Genomic DNA, 15057 nt, shown 5'->3' with positions numbered 1-15057 from the left:
CTGTTGAGAGTTGCTGGTTCTTGCAGGAAGTGCAAGACCTTACAGACACACAGGAGGGCTCCCACAGTGCAAATTTTCAGATTGCAAATTTTCCAGGTGAGGGAGAACAGCAACGATCAGCAAAATACTGATGGTGCATATGAAAAACAGTCCCTGAGTATTATTCTAAATGTCAGATCAGAACCTTCTGATATCATTGTCTAATTACCATCTGCTGGTTTCTAAGTCAGTAAGGCAGGCAAAGAACATGGGAACCTCTGCGCTTGCTGGCGATTAGTATCCTAGCTGCCCCCTCCCTCCCAAAGGCAGGTAAGAAAACAGCTCTGGCCATCTAAGAATTTATATGGCCCCTATCATTGCCATGCTAATGACTCTGGAAGGGATCCCTAAGGTTCTGTAAGATGATCCCTGGAGACATTTAAGCACCTAAAACCCCTGAACTTTCGTTGCTTAAACCTAAAAGAAACAGGTTTCAAAATCCCATTTAGCTACAGCTATGTATTAGTGGGAGGAAAAAGGAAAAAAAAAGGAGAGAGACGTGATGATAAATTTTGTAGGCATCAGCATGCACGGATGCACAGTCTCATATTTGACAGGGCCACAACATGTGCCTGATGCTTAGACACTCAAGATTCACAAAGCAATTATTCTCTGCCTCCGTCTGCTGATAAAAATGTGTGTAGAACCACAAAATTAGGTTCCCCAGAAAAAGCAGAAGCCTTTGGTTTTGTTTAAAGATATAATCAGGAAAACAAAGCAGCAGTGATGCTCCCTTTTCTAAGGCAGCTAAGCCACTGCAGCACTTGCTGGTGTATGGGCAACACCTCCAACCACCCCAGAGACGACCTGAAGTAACAGACAAGTCCAGCCTTTCTGTAGATGACATTTCTCTCCACAGCTTAAGTAACCACTGAGTCAGAGCAGGACTCCATGTCCTTGTGAGAGGGTATTCACCTTCTCAATTGAGGGACCATGGCCTCCAGGTCCTGCTCCCAAGGATTATTTATAATTTTTACATTAAACTGTTTATGGAACAAAATACATTGAGCAGCCTTGGGGCACAGAGCACAATCACTTCTAAAGCCTTATCTAGAACTAGTTTATTTATCTTCTTTTTAGACAGAAATTTGATGCTTATCAGTCAAAAAGAAGTTGTAACTGAATCTCAGAGGAAAAGATGCACCAAAACATGAATCATTTCAACGAATTCTAGTTAGCTATGGTAACAGGAGTAAAATTGACTTTCACATCTGTTCTCCGTGTCTCCCTGCATAAGAATCAATGTCTAACTCAGAGCAACAGCATCCCCTTTTAAAGAGGCACCAGTATCTGATTTGAGTTCTCAACCTTCCACCTATATGAGTATCTTGAAACCTCCCTCATCAGAACTCTTCTACTGCTAATTAACATCCCATCACTTGAACCACCTCTGTATTTCAACATCAGTCCAAATTTAAGATCTCAGTGTTTCCGTTATAACTATGTCCTAGATCAATACTTACTGAAAATAGAACAAAACTAACTTCAAGAAGTTTACTGATTTCTTTTTTGTTTTCCCTTCCATTATCCAAAAGCTGCCTTCAACAGCTCAAATAATGTCATTACAAGGTAATATAAAGTATAATTTAAAAATCTATCAATCATTTTTGCTTTCATCCAACAAATGTATTAATACAACAGGAACTGTTGAATATAGCATACTCTGCACTCCTCTGAGCACTAGCACACAGTGTCAGTGGAAAAGAACCTCATTTACCCAGTCACATCATCTACTGGGTCATCTGCCGAAAAACAATCTGTCTGCACCAGCCTTGCGATGCACTGCACTCTGCAAGACAGAGTCAGTACTTATAAACATCTGGATTGTTTAAGACTGCCAGACACATTCTTCCTGAAGTACCATTTCATCTTTCAGGTGGAATTCTTACTAACGTACCGAGTTTAAATACATCTTCTCATAAGGCACAAGAACTGCTGCCAGTCACACACCGGATTAAACAATCTAATATTCATTCTCTAAGAGAGATGTTTCTAACAGATTTACAGACTCTGTTCTAGCATTACCTACGGACAGTAATAAATTCAGATTTTTTTTTGAACATTCACTAAATCCCTGAGCTGCATGATGTTGAAACAGATGTGACCTTAGAGCTATAGATAGTAACTCATCAAGCACTTGAAAATTAAAGCCCATGAATTCCCTGCTAAAGTAGCAGCAGCAGTTTTGCCACTTGTGAAAGAGAGCATCTCCACAAGTGGAGGGCATCCCGACTTACATGGCTGTTCCCACATATTCCTGACTTGCCTTTGGCAAGTCTCTATGCGATGCCCTCCCCTAAAGGTTAAGTCTCTACCTTCCCTCAGCACACCTGTAAAGGGATTTTGCACAATCTAACTCATAGATATTACTTGCCACCGGCAGCTCTAAGTGACTAAAGCGATATGTTTGGAATGGAAACTGTTATCACTTAATAACGCTGGTAAAAGTTTGAATAGGTGAAACAATGATAAGATGAAAGGATACGAAGACTAAGTAAACAGAAAGCAAAAATCAAACAAAATCAGGTGATCTACTGACTGCCTAAAAGCAATACTCCAGCTCCAAGTTAGTGATTTTTAAGCTTTCCATTTGGGGACTTCTGCAACATTTTCCAGTTTAGATACATAGCCCTGCAGCCCACTGACGCTATACTGTCTTAGTGGTCTCAGCAGAGGTCTCAGATGTAACCTGCAGACCCCTATTCAGCTAACGACAGTCAACCCATGCTAAGCAATAGTAATCAACTGCAGATATGACACTACTCATTCTGTGGATCCACTCCCTGCATTTGCTTCTGTCTCTTCCACATACTAATCCTTCACCTTATCAAAACATAATTTTTGTTTTGATCTTGATGCAGACTGGGGCCAAATCCAAGAGATTTCTATGCACATGCTTACCTTTATCACCAAAACCATACTGAAATCAAAGCTTAGCTTTATCACCAAAATCACACAGCATACAATGGTTGAGAAGCTAAAGACAAGTACGGACTTTTAGCAGATCAAGACTTTCATGCATTCTTCCCTACAGGATGTGCAAAGCTTTACATATGAAGCACATGTGCACGGATGGATCTACATTAAACAACATATTGTCTCAGCTGGCATTGCCACGTGCGGATTTGAGAGGGAACATGGCATGACATGGACTTTAATCTTCCCCACAGCTACTAAACCTGTTAAGTCTGATTAACAGTCTGGGTTTGTGCTGTGGAGTTGAACTAAGGGTTTAAGAAGAATTTAAAGAATTCTTTTACAGTAAGGAAAAAAGCCAGAACGGACTTCCAGGTGAGATGTCAAAGGCAAGTCACACTGCCTTACTTAGGTAACAAGTTGGGTTTCAAATACAGCAGAAAGCTACTCAATGCCCATGCTTCCCTGAAGGGAACTTGACACAACATTGACAGCTTAATTATGGAATATAAATATTTGTCTACTTTTGCAACGGAGTTTTTAAGTGTGCAAGTCTGTGGACAAGAATCACAGTGACAATTCCTGCAAATAGTGCACAGCCTAGGTCTCCCTGTCACTAGATGATTATAATATCTATCCAGAGCTTTACTGCCATTTATAGCAAAGTTCCCAGGCATCCACCACCGATTACAATTAAAAAAGAAACCAACCATGTATACCACCAACTCCTACCGAAGCAACACACAACATGCCAGCACAAAATGCCCGGTTCAAATTTACTTCCACAGGTTGAATTTTAACAAGGAAATGACGTTCTTTCCAGAACTACCTCAGAGCCTTGGAGAGATCTTTTTTTAAACGTAATCTCTAAACACATTAGAAATCCAATCACTTAAAATAGACAGAGCACGCTGCCACTGCGCCGGTGTCCCTGTACAGCCAGCCAGCGTGCGGCGAGGCGCGCAGCATGCCTGCATGCTCCGCAACGGCGAGAAAGGGCTCCGGATTCCCCTCCCAAGGTCCCCCTTTTTGGAAAGGTGCTACCTATTTTAAAAAATTTTAGAAGCACAGGAAGAGGCATAAATATTATTTACCCGCTGTTCAGTCCTTGCACCAACCAACCAGCCAACCTGCCGGCCAGCAGAATGAGCTGTTGACAAAACACAGCCTCTATTTAAGCCGCAGGCTCCGGGCAGCGGCAGCGAGGAGCCGCCGCTCTCCGCTCCGTCCCCCCGGGGGAAGCTGCCGCGCTCTGCGCCCGCACCGGCCCCGGGCCCGTTCCCGCAGCCGCCGCCCCCCGCCCCCGGCCGAGCCCCGACCCGCCGCCACCGCGCCGGAGGGAAGCGGGGAGGCGGGCGCAGGGGGGGGGCTCGGAAACTCCCCGCGGCCCCGGCCGGCCCCCGGCACGGCTGGCAACCCCCCGCCTCGCCGGCACCTCCCCGGGGCGGGCAGAGGGAGGGATGGAGGGGTGGAGGGGGCATCGATTATCGCGCCCGTCGGGCCGCCCCCTCCCAGGTGCGAGCGGAGCCCCCTCCGCGGGGCCGCCGCCGGCAGCAGCAGCCGCCCGGCCAGCCCGGCACTCACCCGCCGCCGCCTCGCCGTGCCCTGCGGCAGCCTCATGCCGCGGCGGGGGGGGGCGCGGTCCCGCCCGCGGCGCGGTCCCGGGCGGCCCAGCTCCGGCGGGCAGCAGTGCGCAGCGCCGACAGGAAGGAGGGATGGAGCCGGGGCGGGAGGGAGGGATGGAGGAGAGGGGCTGGCGGGCTGCCGGCGGGAGGAGCCTGCGCCGCGCACCGCCCGGCGCCGCCGCCGCCCCCGGCCCCGGCCCTGCCCCCGGGGCGCCGCCGCCGCCAGGCCCGGGCAGCGGGGCCGTGCTCGGCGGAGGCGCGTCGCCGTAGTCGGGGCTGCATCGGGCCGAAGCCGTAGAGGATTTCAGGCTGACAGCCGCCTTTAGTTGCGTTGCCGCGGTACTGTCGCGACCGAGTTGTGACTGGAGTGGCCGGTGGTTTCGCTGGGTCCCCAGTGGTCTGTGAAGGGCGTGCTGCGGGGGTGGGGGGGTGAAGTCGCGGATCTGATCTGGTCGTTTCACGTTCTCTGCATGGCACGGTCAAATATCCTTCTTAGAAATGTATCTTGAATTGTCTCCAACGGTGCCAGCTCTCCAGGGTTCAAAGCGGTGGGCCCGGCCCTCCAAAACCAGAGGTTCTTGATTCATTTTATCTTTGTATTTGTCTCTAGTTTTTGAGGTCTGGGACTTGACCTCCAACATTTCTTTGAAGCCACAACAGCTACATGCCAGCCTTCCTTTTAAATTACACTTGAAATCCTCACAATCCCACAGTCTCAAGAGTCAGGCAATTAAAAAAATATATACCACGAGACCCATAAAATCAGAAGAGTTGGCAAGCTTGTGGCTCCTCTCTTGTTCCCCAGTAAACCACAGCAGAACAGGGAGAAAAAGTAACTGCTTGGTTTTCCTTGCATTTTTCTGTCTATATTTTCCAAGTTGCTGTAGATTGTTTTTCTCAGAACCTAGATGGTAGAGAACTGCAAATACTTGTGTGGAGGTCCTGGGCTAGACTTGTGTCTCATCTTGGCTAAAGCCAGAGTCTCCTGCCATCCTGCACATTCCTTGCTCAGGCTAAGTGAACACAGGCTATTTCATAGAGAAGAAATCTTCCACCATTTCCTCCACTTTTCAGTGGTTTGCTTGTGCAAAGAGAATTGCAGCTTCAGTAGGTCAGCAAGAGATGCATGAACCTTGTGGTTAGGTCATGCATCTGAACATGAGTTCAGATCTCTTTTGACTCAAGAGCATGCTTGACTTCAGGCCCTGTATCCTGAGACAGTTGTCTATCCGTTGACCTGTGTCACCTTCTCAAGAGGAAAGATTGAGTCTCTTTATAAATATGTCATTCTTGGGAAAGAAAGGCGTTTTTTTAAACAGCATTTTGAGAAAAGCCCTGGGATGTGCGTCCCAAGCAGATGATGTCTTTTCCTGGTACATATTGAAGAATTCATAGCTCCAACAATAGACAGACTTTAGAGAGTTCTCTTAGGGGTCTTCTATCTAGTGGGTTTAAGCAGTTACTTTTCCAGCACATCAGGCAGCTCTTCGCAATCCCACATCTCTCCCCACTGGGAGGGTCTGCTGGATGGCTAATTCTGTGGTCTAGATGTCACTCCAGGCACCAAGAGGTTTTGTATGTCAGTTGCCTAAGACCATTATTGTGTTTAGTTCCCTGTTCCCATTCTAGCCCAGAAGCCTCCTGCCCACTTTCCATGCAACCGCATCCAAATCACAATGAAACTGGGAATATCTGTAGTACCAGAAGACCTGGAAAGAAGGCGGCCATATCACTGCACGTGACCCATCGAAGGGAGGACAGCCTCTACCTGTCTCTGTTTCCAGACCTCATTAATTGCAGCAATGGTGCCCTCTGTAGAGTCTGCATCCAAGGCTCAAAAGGATGCACCTTGCCCTGGATGATAGACCCACAAATGCAGGTTTCCATCCACGAAAGTGACACAGGAACCTTCTTTCAAAGGCATAGAAAATGTTAAATGAAATCGTACCAACTTTCTTCTCTGCAGCTCATGTTATTTCATGTTTAGTAAAGGCTCACAGGCATCTCACTTGTCAGGAAGCCGTGTACCATGTGTACCATGAGTTACTGCAGAAGATCTGGCTCATTTTCTATGTGACGAAATCAAGCAATAGTAATTTTTACTATTTTCTCTTTTTAATTAGCAAGACAGCTTCCCTGTAATTCACAGATACCCCATACAGGAACTGGGGAAAGATATGTGGGTTGGCTTTTTTTTTAAGTGGAAAAATGTGATTGTGAAATCAGAAACTGCCAGGAGAAATCAGAGGTACAGGTAGTTCCTGAAGTTATTTTAAGGTCTGATATTTTATTAATACTCAATTTTTAATGACTTATTTGGAAGTTAAGAAACTTTCTAGAGTTCATGCTATTTGAGTCTGTATAGTATAAGTTTCAAGGTGATAAAGCTAGAGATATCAGGTATCAGTGATCTCTTTTTTATACAGTGAAATATGATAATTTTGCTATAAATATCCCCTAGACAAATGACTGGTATAATTACCCTACTACTACTTATCTGCAGAAAATACGCTATCTATGCATCCTGTCTCATCAAGAGATCTTCCTTGTAAAATGTCATAGCTGCTATATTTTATAATGAAACTTACCTGCATGTAGTATGTATATGCAGGCCTTTTATTTTGTTTCCTACCTTATCTCTGGTTGCCAGAAAACAGAAGGACAGATGCTGGAATGCACAGTGTCTTTATATACTCAGTGTAGGATTTTGTCATTGATTTTAACAGCAGCAGGGCTGAGCCTTTCAACATTAACATTTTGGACAGTGAAAGAGAAAAGTTTAAGTCCCACCAGATAGTAGGCTAGGTTTAGTTTATCTTAGTTTATCTCAGTACTTATTATTACTTAGAGAACAATATATCTGCTGTCTAGGTCAGAAAAATCTTCTTGCGGCATGTAAATTCCAAATGAAAGTGAGAAGACCAGCTAGGACATTTTCATTAATGAGAGTTTCCTGGAGCCATTTAGTCTTGTATTCAAGGGTGTGTTGGTTATTTATGGCAGAGAAAAGGAACGGATGTGTTGATGTTCTGGAACTTTTCCTTTGTGCATTGTTTCCCATTTCACAGTTGTATTTGGCACCCACTTTCCTCCAGCCAATAAAGAATATTAAAGAACTTCCTTTGCTGAGAAGTTGTGCGCACATTTTGCAAACCGTAAGTTTAACCAGAAATGTGAAAGGTAGTACTTCTACCAGCATTTACAAACACCAGAGATTGTACAATACTGCCAGCAAAGGTCTGCCAATTACTCTTTTTATGGACTATCTATTCCTGTTTTCTTTAAAAAATGGTTCTATAATACAAGCAACAAAGCAAATTTGGGTCTGACTGAATGTATTCAGGAAAGGCAGTAACAAAACTCACACTGGCTCTGATAAGAGCAGGGGTAGCCTCTGTTCATGCCAAGAATAACCTGGAGTACTGTGGATAGTGCATGTGTTTTGGTGCACTCACAAAACAACAGCTCTTTCCTATGAGGTTTCAGTGGAAGCATCCCTGTGTTGTCAAGCTGGTGCAGAGCTATTCTTGAAAATGAGTACATGGACCCCAGAGAAATAAACTCTCTGTAATTAATATTTTTCAAATACAGAGAATTTTTTCCTCATTAGGGACCTATGCCTGTAAACCCAGTGACATGTTGGCAATATATTGCTATGTGGCTTCAAAAAATTCCCTGATCTCCCCTGTCTGCAGGAAAACCATATGGTCTTTTGTGGTTTTTGTGTTTGCAGGGAGAAGCAGTGAACGACTTTGATCCACTAACCTGCCCTAACTTAGATAGTGCCATGAATTTAAAAATAAATAGAAAGAGAAATACTACTTGCCAAAAACAATTAAAATGAAGGCACTGGCATTCCTTTCACTGGAAAAAAGTCTACCTCGGATGCCTGAAAAATACAGTGTGAAAATACTGGATTCACTACCAGTAATAAGACCCTTATGGTCAGCAGGGAAGGTAAAACTTCTCCCATGCGATACAGAGATGCCAGCAGGTGGATCTCATTGCCGTGCACTGTCAAGTGTCAACATCTTTATGTCCAAGTGGTCTGACTGTGGTCATTTGTGCATAGGACAGAGGACAAGGAGCACCAGCTGTTGAGTCCTCACTGAGTACATTGGGTCTATCTTGACTGGCAACAGCAAACAATTTTTTTGAACAGGTCTTTTATATCTTTGTGAGTCAAACAATTGTTACGCAATGATTTTGCCTCAGACCCTTGCTTGCCTTATCCTCCAGGAGTCTTTGGAAAAATTTCTCCCATTGCCTTATTATCTCATTTTGCCATCTTCATGGCTACTGTCTGTCTTCCTCTTAGGAAGATGATATCTGAGCCCATGGTAGCAGAGCATGGGTTTGAGGGTAACAAGTTGCCTATGCTATCGTTTTATCAGAGCAAAGGGAGTGAATTTTTGGTCTTGTCATCACAATTCCTTGATTTGACTGCTGTCATTCATGTTCATCATGGCCATTAATGCTTGTTCTTTCCACCTTTGCTCTAGTGCATCTTCTGATGTTTCCACATGCAGGAATTTCCATTCGTACTTTATTCCGATGAGTCTAAATACTTCAGTTACAAATGTCTACAGGCCTTCAGTGAGCTAATGCCTGAGAAGGGACCTACTGCTGAAGTTCCTCTGCTAGCACAACCTACATGCTGTAAACTGATTTACAGCTGCATTCCTGTTTCCCAATCTAAGCATTTGTGCCATCCAGCAGTTTATTATACTGGCAGTGCAAAGTTCAGCACATGCTTAATCATCGTATTGGATGCGTCCCATTGCTGAGTCCCATACAGTAGCATGAGAGGTCAGTGTTCAGGTCAGTGAAATAAGATACAGCATAGTTCTTGGAAAGAAATAAAGCTAAATATAAATTTCTGAAGAAATACCAACAAATGGTAACAATCTTACTAACTGTGGAAGGGTTAGTGGAACCAGTCCTAGAACTAAGTCTGATTTATGGATATGAAATTGAAGAGGCTTACTTTGCACAGTAGTGGAAGGGCCTAATTACATCATGAAAAAGAGGATTTATGAGAGTCAGAAGCTAATGTAGATTTGTAATAGACAGAGAAGCATGGAAATCTGCAAATAAAAGATACTGAGAACATCTCAGACATTCATGTACTCTTAATATTGCAGGGCCTTCAGTTAGCTCCCCAATATCAGTGTATCAGTCACATTCAAACATACTGCCTTGCTCTGTGCAACTTTCAGCTATGCCTCTTATTTAGCAATTCTTATCACTGTGGTGCTGGCTCTGTTTCCACTGCAGTGCCATTCCTGTCAGTCATACCTTTCTGCTCACCAAAATTTATCAGCTAGAAATTGACATGCTTTCTCTATTTCTGTGAGATCCACGAAGAAATGTCCCCTGTACCACAAAACTTAGTAAGTCGATGCTTCAGATTTTCTGTGCTTCAATCAATGGCCTGAACATCTCTGATCAGTATCGGATGAATTTGAAGCACCCTAAACTGTTATGAAATTCACATGCACTGCAGAGCTGATCTCTACATCAACCGGAGCCATTTGACCAGAATTCATGTAACTCAGCTGAGCTGCCAGCTTCAATGAATCCTGAATAAGTGGCTAGGATTTTCAAAATTCTCCCTGCACAAAGTTTCCAGGCAGCAACACCCTCTCCCCACCCTGAGCACTATCCGGGGAAAGAAATATGCCTTCTCCCATACTATCCTTGGACAGAGATGTAAGCCCACACTGCTTGGAACCAAATTTCTATGCATCAGCATAAAAGTAGCGAGACAAAGACAGCTCAGCTAGAGAGGAGGTGGAGACACTTAACAAATGCTTTTCAGGAGCGTGTGAAGTTCTCTCTTTACATGGTTCATGGCATTCTTCCTGTTAGTCTTTACATGTCATTTTTCAGATGTGGGTTTCAGTACTGCTTAACACAGTGCATCAGGGCTTGGGATATTACAGTATTAAATAATGTGCAAATAAGACACCTTAAGGTGTGGCCTTGAAGGACACAATGGCAAAATCCATTTATTAGAAGCAACTTTATCCTTCCGGGACCTGACTTTAGAAATATTGTTTGGTGTGTTTCAGTCACCCTGGTTAACCACAGTACTCTTGCAGGCTAATAAAAGGTCTGTATTTGTACGTAAGCAGAAATTCTAACTCTAGTAAAGAAGATAATCTCAGCATATTTGAAAGTCAAGTTGAAAGATGTTTTCATAAAAGCAGGGAATTGTTTGCATTAGGTTAAACATTGCAGCAAATTCTGTATGCGTTCCAGGAGTTTCCATAAAGGTGGACCTATTTTTGTCCTCGTGTTTTTATTTTTATCAAAAACATCTCTACCAATGACATACAATCCCAACCTAGTACCCACTTAATTACATATCTGCATACATCCTCACATCCTCCCTTCTGGTGTAACAAGCACATTTCCTTTCTCTAGTTTGCAGATTGACATCAATCTCAGTCTGCCTCTGCACATCCCTAGTAAAACCAAAGGAGCTGCCCACCCAGGGGATGATTCGTTGTAGCATCAGGGCTGTAAAATTAAGCTTCTTCAGGCAGAAAACTATTTTCTGTAAAACATTTCTTAGAACATGTGTGGACAGCACTGGAGACACCAGAAATGTACATACATACTGAAAATTGTGCAACAGAACATGCTCTGTCTTGTTTCCTATCTTTGCCAAGCTGGATATCCATGTAACTTCCTTCCCTACTTGGGTCACCTGAGATGCAGAGAACAACCATCCCCGTGTCATAGAACTCCATTTGTCAGCACTGAGCTAAACCTGATTCTCATTGACACTTGTCTCTGTTCACAGCTCCCTGCTCTGAAACACAGCTCACCAGGGAGTCTGCAAAGCATGTTCTTGAGGCAGATAATGTGAGTGCATGAGGCACAGACTGAGTTAACACATGTATTGGCCTAGATTATGGTTTAGCAGGTACTGTTTCTGCCAGCAGTATGAATTTGAGCATCCATTGTGTTGCTTCTTCTACCATCCTCTACTGCATTGTGTTAGCATAAATCTCTGCACACATCCACACAGTAAAACTGATCAAAGAAACAATTACTTTTTTTTTTTTTTTTCCATAATTAACCTCCCCTCAAGGTATTTTTTTAACTGAATAGTTCCCCTTCTGTGAATTACACTGAATTCAAATATCAAGCCACTGGAAGGCTGGTAGGAGGTAGGAATAAACAGCCAAGGGCAAAAGTTGAAGGAGCACTCCTGCCTTGTGTCAAACCACAGTCCTGTGCTCTAAGCTGTCCTTAGTCTGTGAGAGGTAGTGAGTTCAGCTGTCAGCTATGTGCCTTCGCCACTAGACTGGAGTATTTCAGGCATGGCCCAGGACCCAAGCACACCCACAATAGCCAGGATGGACTGACAGTAGGAATCTGAGGAAAACAGGGAACTTGCTTTTTGTTCAGTGTATGAAGCAACATAGTGACAGTTGAGGGAACAGAGCGGTGCCCCTAATTGTGCCCCTAAAATTCATCTGGACTCTGCTCTTCATGAACTCACATCTCTGCACAAGAGCAATGCTCATCTTCCACCAACCTTTATAACCAAGTCATTTAGGTACTCACTGGAACATGGATACTACCTTGTCTGGCAGGAGTACCTGGCTTTCAGGAGAATATACACCTAGGAAGCCATTATTAGGTTCCTAATTCCAGTTTTAGTGGTACTTCAGTGAAGTACCTGTGAAGGTGTCTGGTTTTGGCACACTGGCTGTTGCAAGCTTCAAGTGCTGAATGCCTCTTTATCCTGTACCTCTACCCTGTTTTATGCCCGGCACTGTTGTAGAATGCATCCTGGAGCTCAACACGCTTAAGTTATGGGCACTGCAGCACTCAGTGTTTTAATGTTCCTCATACTTTGGTTAGGCTGCTAGTTATCCTTCATTTAAAGGAAAGTTGAGAACTCAAAAAAATCAAAGCCCAGACACACTCTTTGCTGAACCTAAAATATATAATTACAAATCCATAGAAGCATCTAGTTAGCAGAGAAAAAGATCACAGGAAGCAACCTGCTGAGCACAGGGCACTTGTTATAGCCAAAAGAAAACTCCTGTTGTCTCATTTCTTTTCTCAGTTTTGCTTTTCTACACAGCTCTGTAAGCAGAGGTTTTGTTGTCTTCCCTCTTTTGATATATGTCAACAGGCTGCAATTCCACCATGCCTTGTTCCAGACCCCTGGCCTTCCATGTAGTCCTCCTCCTCATGCCTGTAATTAACAAGACTGATGTTAAGGAAGAATCTCTTGACAGTCTTGACCTTTAAGCTGTAGAATATATACACTGTGTGAAGTCACATTTAGATGGAGTCTCTCTCTCGTGGCTTTGGAGATGATGGCACTAGCATCCATCTTCTGTGTTATATCTTGTGCTACCTACTCACAATCCTCAGGCTTCCCCACTTGGCATTTGAGGCCCTAAAACCCTCTCTTGGATTTAAACAACAGAAAATTTTCTCTTTCTGAAGTCACATGGGAGAAATAACAAATGCCATCATATATCACTGAAAACATCAACTCCAACTACAAAGGTGGTTAAAGGCTTGTTTGGGAAGTGGAAGAGTTTGGGAAGTGGAAGAGCTTGGGTAAAATGGGCAAGGGTGCTCCAGAGATGTTTCCCATGTCCACAGGGTGCTCTGACCACCTCATTAGGCTAGAGGGCACTGTCCACTCTGCTTTTGAAGCATGGACATCCATGCTTAAAAAACAAAAGTGATGCTATAGGGTCAGAAAAGGCTGGAGCAGAAATGAAGGTGATTGTGCAAACAGTAGTGCCTGGGTAGGGTGGGGGAAGTGCAAGCTTTTGGTCCCTGCTCCAGGGCATGCATTTTTTGTGTATCCAGGTGCAGAAGCCATGTATTTTTTACACAGTACAGTTAGGCCTGCTGAGGAAGATGGGAAGAGACTAGTATTTACCCATGACAGTCACAGTATGATTCACCCTGTCCCTTATTACAGACAGCAACCTTGACCCATCTTGTGCAATCCTACCACTTTCCCGGACTTCAGAGGAACACAAGTCTTTGTGTTTAGCTATTCCAGAATGTCCTGATCCCTCCCACAGAGAAACCCGCACAAGAGAGCCCCGACAGGAAGACTTGCTGAAGTTTCCACTCCTACAGTTTAATATAAACTGTGCCAGTAACAGGTTTTTCTTAAGGGTCCAAGTGGTAAAAACTTCCCCCAAACCTTCCACATCTGGAGGAGGCAGGAGCTGCAGTAGCCATTGGTACATGCCAACCAAAGATCAGCAGCAGTGAGAAAAGGTGATTGATTCTCAGGAGGGGCTGATTACACTGTTTTGAGCTGGGAGTACAGAGCAGCACTGTCCTGCAGTAGTACCAAAGCAGGCGTCTCACTGTTTCCATGCCCATAACTCCAGACTCCAGAATTAGGAAACAAGTTTATATGCTCCACAGATGACAGTGGTTGCATAAATCATTGCTTTTTTTGCAAGAAGTTGTTGCCAGAGAGACTGCAGCCTGGCTGTTATTGTTGCAATGGATGTGAAATCTGTCCTGGTAGTGCAACTGGTTCTGGCTCCAGAAAGAGGGAGTGTACCAAAGGCTTCGGGGAGAATTTGTACCAGTTCACCTGTGGGATGGGTTCCCACAGCTGGTAAGAGGAAGAACAAAAATAAGGTTTGCTTCCAACAGGAACTACCCATCACAGTTTCAGACCAACCCAAAATAAACATTTCAGTTTTAAGAGAAACTTTGGGGGACAGTGTTACCTCAAACACCAAAAAATATATTGTTACAGCTCTGCAAATGCTCTTGCCTCTCTCACTTTCCTTGTTTTGATTGTTTTTTTTCCCTTTTTGTTCTCCCCTTCCTGTCCTATTGCTCTTTCCTTTTATTATTCTGAAGTTGGTTAAAGGGTTACTTTGGTACTTTCTTACGGAGGGCTACCCTCTGTGGCCCCAAGTGTCATAGAAATTTCCAGAGAGCTAGCCCTCATTTCATACTGACCAAATGTGATGCTCCTCCTTCCTTTTGAGATAAACTATAAGCTGCAGAACCAACCCCTCCCAGACAGTCCTTAAATTTTCTTTTCTAATTGCAGTGCTGTACAGAGAAATAACTTTCACAGGAAATCTCTGTACTGGAAACAAATGGGAAACATGGGACTCTAAAGATTAGGGAGGAAAGGTTATCTTTGTGCTTAGCTAGTCATTTGCAGTTTCCAGCAGTTTGGAAAGATAAAGCTATGTAAATGTTAAATTTTATTAAGGGACATAAAACAGTTCACATTTATTAGCATGAATGTTTAATATCAAATCCAGCTAGGCAAAATAAGTATGAATCCCTTGTCTTTGATGTATGCAGGAGCAGATCCAGTCTATGCAAACATTTGCTGTCAGTTTTAGTGAGAAAATAATTGAATTCTCTACTATATGACCTATGCCCTCACAAAGCTTTTCCTGAAAAAGATGAATGGAGCAGAGAGGATGACTTTAGTGATATT

General features: G+C 43.8%; 1 protein-coding gene across 4 annotated transcripts in view; it reads right to left on the bottom strand.

Moving 5' to 3' along the window:
- Window positions 1–15057, bottom strand: part of LOC141973912 (leukemia inhibitory factor receptor-like) — a 135821-nt gene that overhangs the window by 51213 nt on the left and 69551 nt on the right. The window contains exon 1 of one of the 4 annotated variants that reach the window (XM_074932908.1): window positions 4540–4674. The exons of 2 other annotated variants lie outside the window; for them this stretch is intronic. The gene's annotated coding sequence lies outside the window, so the exon portion shown is untranslated. Of the gene's footprint in view, window positions 1–4049; window positions 4166–4539; window positions 4675–15057 lie in introns of those variants that run through there. One more of the 4 variants, XM_074932910.1, reaches the window with a different exon arrangement.

Source organism: Athene noctua, chromosome Z (assembly GCF_965140245.1).
Source record: "Athene noctua chromosome Z, bAthNoc1.hap1.1, whole genome shotgun sequence".
Taxonomy (NCBI): domain Eukaryota; kingdom Metazoa; phylum Chordata; class Aves; order Strigiformes; family Strigidae; genus Athene; species Athene noctua.
Note: the sequence above shows the minus strand (reverse complement) of the source record. Positions and strands in the feature narration are given on the sequence as shown.